Consider the following 13915-nt stretch of genomic DNA (forward strand, 5'->3'; position numbering starts at 1 on the left):
CAAATTGTACATTGGTTATACTGTAAGCATTGCTGAAATTACAATACATGCATAGCCTACATAATTTATCATTATACATACAATTGGACCACAATGGGACCAAGCCAAATTGGTCTGATTAAGCGGGAGAACTATTTTTCACAAGTTTTGTTTCATTTTTAATAATTAACCCTGACAACATGCTGAGTGCTGATGTCAGATAACTTCCTCTCTCAAGTGCGTGAAGGGTAATTTTTCACTTTTTGAAAATTTTAGTTTTTCTCTTTTTAAAGTGTTTGATCTACAAGAGTTTTTGCAGCCATTTTTATTCAGGCACCAAAAGTTTTCATTTGCTCTACAGTACAGCATCAGTTACTATAATTGTGTTAGATGACAGTTGACCATATATCATTGTCATAAGCAAGCCTCGAAACTGAAGGCGGCCATTGCGGCTATGGCCGTAATTAACCTACAAAAACCGACATTTTGCACGCCGGGTCTCGCCTTTCCGTCGGCCGCATTTGTCCGCCATGAAGTTCTGAGAACATTTTACGCAAGCGGCCTTGTGAATAAAGTACTTTGCCACTTATAACCACAAAGGATTAGAAAGCAGTCAAAGTATCCGATAAATCACAATACACCCTGTCTATGCTTGAATCAACCAAGCAGCTGAGGTCTGACATTCGCAGGATGCAAGTGACATCACAATACACTTTATTGATGCGATATATTCAGTCTTCGAATTTAGCGTCGGCAATAAAAATGCCGAGGCCACACGAGCGCTTGTAAGGTTAGGGTTAGACAGTCCTCCCAGTCGTTATGCCACAGATTTGTTCCTTAGTCAATACCCTGATAAAGCTCTGCGAAAAAGAAACAGGCGTGTGGATTGGTATCAAAGCCTGAAAGCCGCAAACCGTGGACGCTTTATTGCAAACAGCAAAGACGGTGTAGATTTACAGCCAAGCGATGAGCCTCTTGATGTGTCTGATTCCAGTGATGACGCGACAACCTCGTGCTCCGATACAGCATCTGATGATTCCGATTCTGACAGCTAGTTATTTATCAAACAGACTTTGTGTTCTTCGCAGTATCCCAATTGCGGAATGGCCCGTTTCGGTGAGTCCGATTCGGTAAGTCCGATCCCTTAACGGGGGATTTTTTCAATTTTTTTTTTAAATTATCGGGTACCGTAGCCTAATTATCATTGCCGTTTTAGGGTTAGGGCTTAGGGTTGGGGGTTAGAGGTTAGGAACTCACCGAATCGGACTCACCGATACGAACTCATCGAATAGTAGCAGAACCCTTGGCAGTATCCCAATTGTGCCAAAATTATGTTAATGTATACGTAAATCGAGGCAATCTTCTCGCAGGTAGCTATTAATTTGTTGCCAGTACCTGGTTGAGCAATTGACGTTATTTTATGATAATTCAACATTGCTAGATGTCAAATTATTGTAAAACAAACGTAAAACAAACAAACGTCTTTCTTATTGAGCATTGTTGTTACGCAATATAACCCGCCGGAAAAATTAAATCAATTCATGCTGACTCGAACGTTGAATCAACCCAAAGTTAACTTACTTTCCCCATGTGAGTTACTTAACGTAAATTACTATAACAGCGTGCGACGTGCATATCTTGTTGCTCACTTTATCGCTACTTTTGGCATTATTACATCACAACAAATCAAACAGTGCCGTGATAGACTACTCTAGTACAGGGGTCACCAACCTTTTTTGCATGTGGGCCACTATGTCACTTAGGAGAGCTAAGGCGGACCGCACTAATAAAATTTTAGGTAGGTCGACTCTTATGCTAGAAAAGAACGCATTTCGTACCCAGTATCCAGCGTTACATGTTGTTAATATTTATCTTAGAATACCACAGCAACAAATTAGTCGAACTACGCTACTGCCAGGCTAAGCTCCTTTAACAACACTTTTGACTTCTTTACCATTGTCTAATAAACGAGGCCATTTGTTTTGCGCACTTATAGTGAGGCGAGCGGTTTTATCAGAATATTTATCACCAAGCAAGAGTGGTGTTGTCATTTCTCTTCACAAAAGATATCTTGCCATTAACAGTTTCAGTAAACATGGAAATGTTTGACACATCGCAATACAGGCAACAATAGTGACCTGCAAACATATCAGCGAAAAATAGGCTCCAATAACATGGAGAAAGAAACCAGGCACCATGAAACAAACGCTTGTGGAAATCACCAAAAAAAAACGTTTCTATTGTAACTCATGAACAGTGTTCCCTCTAAAAAAGCTATGAATTGGTTTTTCATCCTTTTTGTGGGAGTCTATAAAACCGTCTTTCCTTGATTACACTGGTCAACACAACTTTTCTTGCATGGAGTTTTTCAATGGATTTAGGGTAATTTGGGGGCGCTGAATCCGAATCTGGTGTTAGTTTTTGCTCATCACATCACGTTTTTGAGATACGAAAACTTTTTTTTAATTGATATTTTTACCGATTTAAGTTATAAAATTTATTGTGAAGAAAGGGGCGTTCTTCCCGGCTATCAGCACAAGGCTGAGCACTCACTAGTACAGCGAGCAGTTGCGATTCGCTAACCACAACGGTGTAGCTTCCACGCTAGCCATTTAGACCATCCAATCAACAATATGTTTCTCGGCAGCCGATTTGTAGCAAGAATTGACAGCGATAGACACCGTGTTTCGCCCATGAGGCTGGGCTCGTCAGTATCGCACCACTAATTCTACCACAAGGGTATTCGACTGCCGCTTTTACCAGTGGTGTCAAACTCGTGAGTGAATGAGCGACTTTTATGTAATTCATCAATATATTATACCAGGGCTTCTCAAACTTTTTTGCTCTGCGACCCCATTTTGAAAAATATATTTCTATGCGACCCCATTTATTTATTTATTTATTTATTTATTTACATCAGACTCAACATGGTCCATTTTACAATCAAACATAAAATGTAGAAACAAAGCAGATACTCAACTCCGAAGAGCTGAGTTGCATTGTACCACATACAAAGATTGATAGTAACAGTCTGTTGGCATTATTTCATAAATTCATTGATTGGAAAACAAGTTACATCGTGTTACAAACTGGTATAATTTTTACGAATGAGAGCTTGAAAAGTTGTGGTATTGTTATCAACGAATGCAGAGGTGATGCTGCGTCGTCTCCGCAGATTAAACAACATTCTGCAACAATTATTGTATCCAACACGTAAGCGATTACTATTGGATGAAAGATAGTTGCACCATAGTTGACAGGCATAAAAAGGAATACAATAGGAACAAAACAACACATTTTTAACAGCAATCGAACATTTGGAAAACCTTGCTTTTAACATGTTTCCAGCACAATACAACGACCGTAATTGTCGTTTCGTGTCTTCATCATCGGATAGCAAGTCGTTAATTATGTATATTACTCCTAAATATTTCACTAGGTCTCAAAGCAGATACGTTTTTCATTTAAATATATGATCGGATTAAAGTCAAGTTTCAACATCTTGGATTTAACTAAAACACCAACAGTTTTGTTGCAATTAAAGTTTTGTTGCATTATGGGGACATCCACGTTAATGACATTAAAACGGATCATTTTGATCATTATATTTTCTTTTTCTTTCTGACTTATCAATTGTTTTCTTTGTGCTTGCAATTGTTACCGCATGAATCTACGGAACCTAACCACTGATCCATAGTCAATTAATCTTGTAACTGGTTCCTTCAGAAACTAGTTGATAAGCTACTCTGAAATCATAATGCGAGCGGTAAGGTTACTTTTGGTCAGCACGTTACAGCAATGACAGCGTAACAATGCATCAATTTGAAGAAAGGCGTTCTTCCCGGCTATCAGCACAAGGCTGATTACTCAATAGCACATAACAGGCACCTGCTGGTTTTGTTGGCTCTTTCTTTCCACAAAGATAAGAGTTAAACTGACTGGTAAAGCGGCGGTCGATTACTCAAGTGGCAAGAATACGGTGCGATACTGATGAGCCCAGCCTCATGGGCGAAACACGTGTCTATCGCTGTCTATTCGATGCTACAATCGGCTGCCAAAATAACTTAAATGCATCAATTGTTACGATTGATTATATTTTATCGTTCGACAGTTCGCACCGACGGTTGCGGTCAATTGACATCATGGCAAGACTACAACCCACCGGCACTAGAATTTCATTACGACCCCAAAATTTCATTACGCGACCCCATTTGGGGTCGCGACCCATAGTTTGAGAAGCCCTGAATTATACAACGTAGATTGCAAAAAACGTGATGTGATGGAGGAAATCTGAGCTCAGATTCGAATTCAGCACCCCAAAATTACCCTAAATCAGTTCTCAAAGCCCATGCAAGAAAAAATGTTTTTTTTTTGTTGTTGTTGACCAGTGTTATTGGACAACTGTCACTTGCGGTGCTTATCAGCATGGCAAGAATTATTGATTAACAACATTTTACAGTACTAAGCTAAATATTTTCATAATACCAGAAAAAGTCTTTAAATTTATATAGATTCTATTTGTGTAAGGTCCTTCTGATGATCCTTATTTAGGTTAAGGTTTCAGACATTATTAACTATATATAAATCAAATGTAGTTATTACTATCTGAAGCCTTTACAAATTGTTTCACCTAACGGATCATCAGAAGGTCTGCAAAAAACATGTAAACAGTAAAGAATCGATAATTCTGAAAAGATATTAAATATTACAACTGTAAATTAATCTGCCAAAAAAAATCTCTAAACCTGTACTTCCTGAGAAGATATTAAATATTACAGCTGTAATTTAATCTGCAAAAAAAACCTCTAAACCTGCATTCCTGAAAAGATATTAAATATTATAACCGTAATCCAATCTGCAGAAAAAAAACTCCAGAATTACTAAGGACAGCCTCCATCCGCCACGATAAAGTATCAATCAATTTGTCCCAATGGAAACCAAGCAACAATGATGGCAACATCTATGACATCACAAAGAAGCAAAATGCTTGCTATGATCGGCTCAACCTGTAGTAATCTGCACAGAATGAATAAAAATTGTTTTTAAACCTGTAAAAATTAAATGAGATTTATAGCCTGTAAAAATCAAATGAAATTTTAAAAACCTGTGAAAATCAAAAGGAATTTATTTTATTTTGAAGTACTTGAGTTTAAATTTGTTTCTATGACGACATTTGCCGACCAGTTCCGAACGCTTGTTCAAAAGGTGGCCACTATCAGCCTTCAGAATGGCCAGCTTTTCAGCCAAACATAGGCCACAATTGTTACGACCACCACCACTATAAGGCCGAGCACAGCTGTGGATGGACCAAGTTATTTTAGGGTCAACACCCTTGTCCTTAAGGTCCCAAACTGCCTTAGATAGCTCGGTGCTGTTTCGTTTAGACCTATCCATGAAAGTACATTTATGGTTGGAAAAACGTTTTTTAAAAGTAGTTTCGCAACAACCAATGTAATTAAGAACCTTCGGGCTGTTATCAATGGTAGCTTTGTAAACAATGGCCTTCTGCAAGCATTGCCCATTCAAAGGACAATCTGGCCTCACCCTACAATTGCAACCAGGCTGCGATGGTATATTATCAGCCTGCAATATTGCTTTATTGTGGGAGGATATGACGCTTGCAACATTCGGAGTACAACTGTAGCTCAGCTTAATAGTATTACGGTTGAATATTTTGTGCAATCTATGATGGGGTGGAAAGTGTGTGGAAACAAGTTTGAAAAATTCCTTACCAATATTGCTATCAACCTGCAAGCTGAAAGGAGGGTTAAACCATAAAATTTTCCGGCTCCTTTTCCTAGATGTTCGTAAGTTATTAGCAGGGTTGTAGCAAACTCTCTCCGCAAAACCACTTTTCAAAAGGGCATCGTTATAAACAGATGCGGTCTTATCAAATTCATTTTGGCCAAATGATGTGGCGGACAATCGCTTTGAAATCATAGTCGGGATTTGTCTCTTAATGTTGGGTGGGTGATTGGACTGGGCATGAATGTAAATTGGATCATTATTGGGTTTTCTATAAGGCCAGAATTTACCAGATAGCAAATTCAAAGTGACGTCAAGAAAATCAGTTTCAATTAGACCAGTATCCACAGTAATATTTAAGCCATGTTGTTTAAATAATTGAATGACATTCTTTCTCAAACGATCAATCTTAGGGCCGGATAAATTACGCAAAATAGCCAGACCATCATCACGATATAAGCCAAGCATGTCTCTGTCAACAATAGCAGAAAGTTCGTTCAAAAGAAACAAGCCGACCAACTCACAAATCTCAGCACCATCAAATGAGCCCATTGTAACGTCAAACAAACCATCTTTCTTAGCCCAAGTATCACCACCATCAAAAAGCAACGATTTCCTAGCATGGAAAATTGTTTGTATGATACAATCATCCAAATCCATAAATGGTTTGGCAAACTCAATTGCTTTACACAAAAGTTCCTCCGTAATGGATGGATAAAAATCAACAATGTCAAATTTCATAAAGGTGCATTGACGTTTAGATGGAATAGCCTTAAACCAGGATAACACAGAGTCTGTGTTTTTCCATTGATTCAGTCGTGATGCATCACGGATGGTTACGTTAATAGAGTCCAAGTATTGTTTACTTATACGGCCAATCTGGGACTTGGAAGGGTTAATCAACCTGCATTTAGGGTTCGATGTAAAATTTGGTTTATGATCTTTTAGCGTAATAAACGCTGGGTTGCTTGATACTTTTTCAACCCGATCATCAACCTTTAACGCCTTGGCAATCGTTTTAGCCTCAGTATTGATCGTGTCACTGATAGCAGGATTCACCTTTTTGTATTTTGCCGATACATTATCATTAAGCAATTTTTTATAATCCTGGGTTTTAACTTTGTATAAGTTAGTAGTTTTATCTGCTGATATCAACAGATCCGTAGAGTTAATAATATTCTTAATGTCATTAGTTAGTTTTCTCTGAAAAGAATTGTAAATGGGTTTGAACTTAATCTTACGAACCATCTCGTATAAACCATTCTCAAATGGTATCAAAGCACCATGCTGTGGAGGTGTTCTTTCAGTCGTAAAGCCGAAGTTATTAAAATGCTCAGACTGAGAAACATCTTGCTGGTTAAGATCGAAAAAATAGGCCTTCCAACGTAAACGTTTAATAAAATTTTCAAGCTTACCTAACATCGTCTTCAAATATCGATCTTTACTTGGAATAGCAATGTTTTTTAAAGAATAACCGTAGTTAATCTTTTCCAAATTCATAATAACTGGATAGTAGCATCAAAAGAAAGTGCTCAACTAGATCAGTGCTAGGAGCAATATTAAAACAATGAAAACTATTAATACTACAAAAAGTGCTCAATGCCAAGCAAAAAGGCAAAGCAGAGCGAATTAAATCAAATGTAGTTATTACTATCTGAAGCCTTTACAAATTGTTTCACCTAACGGATCATCAGAAGGTCTGCAAAAAACATGTAAACAGTAAAGAATCGATAATTCTGAAAAGATATTAAATATTACAACTGTAAATTAATCTGCCAAAAAAAATCTCTAAACCTGTACTTCCTGAGAAGATATTAAATATTACAGCTGTAATTTAATCTGCAAAAAAAACCTCTAAACCTGCATTCCTGAAAAGATATTAAATATTATAACCGTAATCCAATCTGCAGAAAAAAAACTCCAGAATTACTAAGGACAGCCTCCATCCGCCACGATAAAGTATCAATCAATTTGTCCCAATGGAAACCAAGCAACAATGATGGCAACATCTATGACATCACAAAGAAGCAAAATGCTTGCTATGATCGGCTCAACCTGTAGTAATCTGCACAGAATGAATAAAAATTGTTTTTAAACCTGTAAAAATTAAATGAGATTTATAGCCTGTAAAAATCAAATGAAATTTTAAAAACCTGTGAAAATCAAAAGGAATTTATTTTATTTTGAAGTACTTGAGTTTAAATTTGTTTCTATGACGACATTTGCCGACCAGTTCCGAACGCTTGTTCAAAAGGTGGCCACTATCAGCCTTCAGAATGGCCAGCTTTTCAGCCAAACATAGGCCACAATTGTTACGACCACCACCACTATAAGGCCGAGCACAGCTGTGGATGGACCAAGTTATTTTAGGGTCAACACCCTTGTCCTTAAGGTCCCAAACTGCCTTAGATAGCAATTAACTATATATATATATATATTTGATTTAATTCGCTCTGCTTTGCTTTTTTGCTTGGCATTGAGCACTTTTTGTAGTATTAATAGTTTTCAATTTATATTTATTATAATGTTTTTCCAGTTTATTATCAATTGAGTTGGTACACCGACCTGTTTTGCCATCAAAAACTTGCATAAAGGAACACTGCTCGTGAAACCCAATAACGGTAAAACGCACACTAGTGTTTACACAACATTTGCAATCTTAAAATAAGCAACCCTATGCTCACCGACATTTTCGAAATTCGAAAACAGACGTTTTAATCAACCACTGGGGCAGTGTGGCTGGACATCGCATTGGAATAACTTTAAACGATCCCTACCTAGAACTACAATCTGATTGGTCGGTCGATGGAATCGTATGCAAAGCGAAAATATGCTTCTCGGAAAGTATTTTTTGCCTTTATGCTGTTTAACTCCTCAAAAAAAGTACGGTATTTTTGGTTATGCTTGAACGCTGATACCTTCAGCGGGCCGCAGCGATACAGCGTGGCGGGCCGTCATTTGGTGACCCCTGCTCTAGTATATTTTTCAACCAACATGTGTTAATGTTTGTTTTTTTGCTGTGTATTGTGGATAGTGTGTAACATCGACAATGCCTGACAAACCTGGTAATGATCGACTACCCAAGAAAACCTTCGACAATGCCTAACAAACCTATCAACCTCTGAATATGTTCGACAATGCCTGGAAATCCTAGACAATGCCTGAAGATGTCCGACAATGCCTGCCAGAAAGAATCTAGAGTACAGTACTTTACAATACCTGAAAACCCCTGACACTTAAAAATGCTCGATAACCCCTGAATATGTTCAACAATGCTTGAAAATTTCCGACAATGCCTTACAAGCCTGTCAACCACTGATACGGTAATGATCAACAATGCCTGGAAATCCTAGACAATGCCTTGAAATTACCGACAATGCCTGAAAGTAGCTACTCTACAATGCCTGACAACCCCTGAAAATGTTTGACAATGCCTGAATATAGTCAATCATGGTAATGCGCAGCCATTTTTAACTAACTTTGCTCTCATTTGGTCAAATTACACTTTAGACAAGCCAGTTTTAACTTTTTAAGTGCCTTGCTACTTGTAGATCATACTGAGAAGTAGGTCAAGTGCGCCTTTTGTTTGTTCTCGAGCGAATTTTCGGCATTGCTTGCGCAATAATCGCTTAATTACGAATGCGCAGTGCGCGTTGAGCTAAAGCGCACTGCGCATTCGAATGCGCAGTTAGGCTGCATTATAACAGCTTTGTGCCCTTGCAGTGTACCACCAGGCAAAATCGGGAAAGGGAAATTTATCAATGTTGAGTACACTACAGTTCAAGCTTTACATGACAAGCACAGACGTCATTTATAGTATGAAAAAAGAGAAATAATTCCTCGTACACAAAAAGGTACAGGCTGCCTTTGCCGGCGCAAACTTCTAACTATGTTGATTCAACGTCAAGAAACACCGAGTCGACAAAATGTAAGATTTTGCTGACGCACAAATAAACGACTAAACGAAGCGGCGTTCACAAATTATAACACAATGGGCATTACGTAGCTGCTTTAGCATCAAAGCAAATCAGTCAGTTGCCTAAAAAACTCTGTTTATGGCACAAATTATCATATCATTATCAAAATAGCAGATAAAAATTATGGCTGTTTATGGCACAAATTATCAACAGGGGTCATCAATCAGTGGGGACATTCTCTTTAAATGCTTGAAACAAAGGAAATAATTTGTTTTCCTTGCTAATGCTTGAGCAGTGAACGTGGCACAAACAATGTGATATTGTAGGAAGATTTAGATAGTCTGGAAAATATGAAGTTATACCTTCCGTAGTTTATCTTAACGCTGAATACCATACTAAACTGTTTTTGTTTTCTTTCACATTTTTATCCTCCGGAGTGGGAAAGCGAATTGTATCGCTATACTTCGCATTAAGCTGCACCCACCGTGGAGCCGCCGGCATCACTGTTTCCGGTTGATTTACAACTAATTTTTGCTATAATTATTGTTGTGTAAAACTTTAACATCTTAATAACACCAGTAAACTTTTAATTCTGAGCTGTAACTGTCCAAGCCGAGATTCTCAGTTAAGCACGCTTTTGCTGCACCGGACAGTAAATCACTCATTTTTTACATTGATTCAACGTCAGCAAACATTGAAGCAATGTAAAAAATGACTATACACAAACACAGCAGACCGAGCGGTCATTTTGTATCGCTGTCTAGCTCCTAATTTCAAAACAGCACGTGGTTACCACGCATTTAACGCGTGACTTGCTGTTGCGGCAAATGCGTAGTTTTCCATTTTCTTAAAGAAACAAAATTACTTCTCTATCATCTTTTAGTTTAAATAAAGGCTTGTGTGTGCATGATCGCTACACGTTGGAGCCGTTTTGATACAAGCGCTCTCTTCTTTGCAGCAACGAAATTAGAAATCCGACCTCCAAAGTAAAAACTAAGAGAAAATAGGTGATGTATGAAAAGAAAGATTTTAAGCTGGATACCGTCCAATCCTTCTTTTGACTTGGTTTCCACTGAACAGCTGGGTAGTTTAGCTGTAAATAACCAACTTTTAAATATCAAAATTCTTTGTTTCTTATAAAGCGGACCGCTGCGCATTATCGTTTTTTCTCATGCGCTGCGCATTACCCAGATTGACTATATGTTCTATAATAACTAAAAAATCTGTCGACCACTGATAATGATCAACAATGCCTGGAAATCTTAGACAATGCTTGGAAATTATAGACAATGCCTAAAAGTAGCTACTCTACAATGCCTGACAACCCCTGAAATGCTTGACAACCCCTGAAAATGTTCGACAATGCCTGAAAATGTTCTATAATGACTAACAAACCTGTCAACCACTGATAATGATCGACAATGCCTGGAAATCCTAGACAATGCCTGGAAATTCCCAACAATGCCTGAAAGTAGCTACTCTACAATGCCTGACAACCCCTGAAAATGCTGTAATGCCTAACAAACCCGTCAACCACTGATAATGATCGACAATGCCTGGAAATCCTAGACAATGCTTGGAAATTCCCAACAATGCCTGAAAGTAGCTACTCTACAATGCCTGACAACCCCTGAAAATCCCTCCTAGAAATGCTCCACAATCCCCCAAAAAGCCGACAATTGATTGATTGATTGAATCTTTATCCTCGGACTGGGAAAGCTTCTTGCAGAGCTTAATCCTGGCAGTTTCGCATACTTGTAGAGGCTTTGAATCACTGACGCAGGCCCGGTCACCGAGATTGACAGAGTGAAGTTTCCGATTGTTGAAGTCTTGTTGCCGGGGAATTATTCCATCCATTAGATGCCGCTGAATGGAGAGCAGTCCTTAACATGCGTTGCTCAATCGCACACCCCGAAAGTCGAACCAGCGCCGCTATTGATCTTGAAGTTTCTTCCTTCAGAAGTGACGCGCTAACCAATTGAGCTATCGGGGCGGACTGACAACGCCTGACAATGGGCGGTACCTCTAAATACCCATTGTCAGGCATTGTCGGGCATTGTCAGGCATTGTCGGGCATTGTCAGGCATTGTCAGGCATTGTCAGGCATTGTCGGGCATTGTCGGCTTCTCGGGGGGTTGTGGAGCATTTCTAGGGGTTGTCAAGCATTTTCAGGGGTTGTCAGGCATTGTAGAGTAGCTACTTTCAGGCATTGTTGGGAATTTTCAGGCATTGTCTAAGATTTCCAGGCATTGTCGCTCATTATCAGTGGTTGACGGGTTTGTTAGGCATTATAGAACATTTTCAGGCATTGTCGAACATTTTCAGGGCTTGTCGAGCATTTTCAGGGGTTGTCAGGCATTGTAGAGTAGCTACTTTCAGGCATTGTTGGGAATTTCCAGGCATTGTCTAGGATTTCCAGGCATTGTCGATCATTATCAGTGGTTGACGGGTTTGTTAGGCATTATAGAACATTTTCAGGCATTGTCGAACATGTTCAGGGGTTGTTGAGCATTTGCAGGGGTTGTCAGGCATTGTAGAATAGCTACTTTCAAGCATTGTTGGGAATTTCCAAGCATTGTCTAGGATTTCCAGGCATTGTCGATCATTATCAGTGGTTGACGGGTTTGTTAGGCATTATAGAACATTTTCAGGCATTGTCGAACATATTCAGGGGTTGTGGAGTATTTTCAGGGGTTGTCAGACATTGTAGAGTAGATACTTTTAGGCATTGCTGTTGGGAATTTCCAGGCATTGTTTAGGATTTCCAGGCATTGTCTAGGATTTCCAGACATTGTCGATCATTATCAGTGGTTGCCCAGCTAGAAAGCTACGTATATTACACGTTGATTTTTGGTTGATTTTAGGTAGTATGGTATCTTAGGTAGAATTCAGGTGTTATTAAGGAGTTTGTGTACACCAACACAAATTCACTAGTTTAAAAAACATTTTTTTAGAGACATATTTTAGCTATCATTTAGTATGACTAGTGTGTAAATATGATTCTAGAAGTTTTATCAGGGATTATTTTTTGAATATAACTCTTGCAAAAATAGCACGTGTTTTCCACGTATATTACACGTGTTCAAAATCCTATGATTATTTGACTAATTTTTAAGGTATATAAGGTAAAATCACACCCAGAAGAGGGCATACAAAAGAGAAAAAATGTTTACCCGAGCAGAAGGATGTTTTATCGGAATTTTTTATATTTTGATTATATGTTGTTTCCACGTGTATTGCACGTTTCCATCTGTTGAAAAGTAACACGAGTTTTCCACGTATATTAAACGTGTTGAAGTTCTTTCGTTCATTTGGGCAATTTTTAATCTGTGTTAGGTAAAACTACCTCCCAAGGACGGTATAAACAGAAAGAATTCTCCACTCAAGTGGATTGGTGTCAACCACACTCCTCCGCATTTTTTAAGATATAAGTTAGATTATGTGTTTTTGTAGGTGTCTTTACACGTTTTTATTACGTTATGTAAAAAGGAAACTTCATGACATTTTTTAGTCGCAAATTAATGTGATGTTTTAACGATAGTTCTTAGTGTAAATTTAAGTGGTCTCGCTTACTGATATTAAACAATTACTTACTAAGGTTTGGTACGGTAGCCACTTTAACAAGTCGAAATTCTGCCACTAAAAATGACTAGAATGAAACCGCCAAACAATCATAAGCTCCGGTTTAAGTGACGTAAAAATGGCGAAAAGAAGTTGATAGAAAGCAAACTAAGTGATGGGTTTTTTGTCAGCTGGTTGGCTTAGGGGTTTTGTCAGCTGGTTGGCTTTCATTGACGCGGGTTCGATTCCCACCACTGCTATTGCTCTTTTTCTTCTCTAATTCCAAATAAAGTTCAAAACAAGCGTTAACTCTCCGAATGAGTGCTAGAAGGGTCACAGTTGGACAGTAGCCTCTTATAACAATATGTGTTATACAAATGTGTTAAATTGTTGATTTCAGATACTGTACGCGGAAATTAGGTAGAATGTGGGTGTAAAAACACGTAAAATCCACCACCAAATATACGTGAAATAGTGTCGACACTTATACGTGAAAATTAACGTATAATACACGACCCAAGGAACTTAGAATCTACGTGTCAGATACGAGGAAATTAGGTGTTATGCGGGCGTAAAACACGTAAAATCCACCACCAAATATACGTGTAATGCACGTGAAATAGTGTCTATACATATGCGTGTATTATACGTGAAAATTAACGTATAGGCTAATACACGACCCAAGGTACGTAGAATCTACGTGTCAGGTACGA

This window comes from Aplidium turbinatum, chromosome 13 (assembly GCF_918807975.1).
Source record: "Aplidium turbinatum chromosome 13, kaAplTurb1.1, whole genome shotgun sequence".
Classification (NCBI taxonomy): domain Eukaryota; kingdom Metazoa; phylum Chordata; class Ascidiacea; order Aplousobranchia; family Polyclinidae; genus Aplidium; species Aplidium turbinatum.